This window comes from Salvelinus sp. IW2-2015, unplaced genomic scaffold (genome assembly GCF_002910315.2).
Source record: "Salvelinus sp. IW2-2015 unplaced genomic scaffold, ASM291031v2 Un_scaffold1321, whole genome shotgun sequence".
In the NCBI taxonomy this organism is placed as follows: Eukaryota; Metazoa; Chordata; class Actinopteri; order Salmoniformes; family Salmonidae; genus Salvelinus; species Salvelinus sp. IW2-2015.
In genome coordinates, this window is record NW_019942840.1 from 99,984 (window position 1) to 101,849 (window position 1,866).

Genomic DNA, 1,866 nt, shown 5'->3' on the forward strand with positions numbered 1-1,866 from the left:
AGATGGCAGCAGTGTACGTGCAACGTTTTAGACTGATCCAATTAACCATTGCATTGCTGTTCAACATTTTTACTCAAGACTGATTGTGCCTAATTTGTTTATAAATAGCGTTTCATGTTCAAAATTGTGCACTCTCAAACAATAGCATGGTATTATTTCACTGTAATAGCTACTGTAAATTGGACAGTGCAGTTAGATTAACAAGAATGTAAGCTTTCTGACAATATCAGATATGTCTATGTCCTGAGAAATTTTCTTGTTACTTATAATATCCTCTTTTAAATGTTTTTTTTAATTTATTTTTAATTTTTTTTTAAATTTCTCCCCAATTTCGTGGTATCCAATTGTTAGCAGTTACTATCTTGTCTCATCGCTACAACTCCCGTACGGGCTCGGGAGAGACGAAGGTCATGCGTCCTCCGAAACACAACCCAACCAAGCTGCACTGCTTCTTAACACAGCGCGCATCCAACCCGGAAGCCAGCCGCACCAATGTGTCGGAGGAAACACCGTGCACCTGGCGACCTTGGCCCGGCCTGCCACAGGCGATGAGACAAGGATATCCCTACCGGCCAAACCCTCCCTAACCCGGACCACGCTAGGCCAATTTTGCGTCGCCCCACAGACCTCCCGGTCGCGGCCGGCTGCGACAGAGCCTGGGCGCGAACCCAGAGTCTCTGGTGGCACAACTAGCGCTGCGATGCAATGCCCTAGACCACTGTGCCACCCGGGAGGCCCCACTTACAACCTCTTGATAATCGCATTAGCCTACATTAGCTCAACTGTCCCGTGGAAGGGACACCGATCACGAAGAAGTTGACTGGCCTCAGATTGCGCTTCCTCAACTTCCTGGATTGAAAATCTTTGATTAGAAGAGATCTGTGTACTGTCACAATATTAAAGCAAAGAATGATGAGGGGCTCCAGACAATAACAACTTGGCATGCATCACTCTGAATAAGGCTAGTCAATACCAGGGTCTTATTCACTAGGCACGAAATGGAAGCAAACAGGCCAAAACTGGGAAGCAGGCACTCTATGTGAACTTTTTTGTTCCGGTGCACTTGAATGATTAGGACCCTGGAGTGTAGCACAKGAAAGAGTGAGCCTAGCTTCCTGATGAAGACATCATAGCAGACACAGATGGACTCCAGGTTTCATACCACTGTGTGTTGCTACCAAGTGGAATCCACATACTGTACTATACGCTATAGCCAGTAGCTCCAGGAAGTGAGTTCACAACTAATAATAGCCAGTCTGGAGCCCCCACCCTCCCTGAAAATAGGCTTAAAACCTTTTGTAACTCTTGGGACCAACCAAAACATAACCTGGAAAAATGGAATTTAAAAAAATCAGGAAAACTAATCTGATTGTTTGTAGAGCTAAGGACCCGCTGAGAATATGTCAGGAAGTGACACCATTTAATGGGGTCTGTGTTTCCATGAAATATGTTTTTGGCTGAGTTTCTGCTCCTAGAACTAAATAGAATAGGTGATTGTTAAGGAAATAAAATTCCACTTTTTTGAAAGAGATTCCTGCTCTCTGCACCTGACTCTTGTTTCCACCACTGGAATTGTTACAAGTTCGGTCTTTTCCCATAAATAGAACCGCGCGGCGGTTTTCTTGGTCCCATGTGCAACACAGGTTGGATTACGCTCCAGTTCGATCTCCCTAGTGGCGGTTCTGCATTTGGGCCCCATCCAGTAACATTTCCTCAGCGTTGTGCCAACATTTCTACTGGTGTGTTGTTCCATGTCATGTGTCGGGTGGTCTGGCTTTAGTGTCCATATGGGAGGTTGAGTGAAGTACATGCCTTGGAGGAGACATTGACAGTGATCGGTTTATTTGGATTGCTGGACTCAGCCCA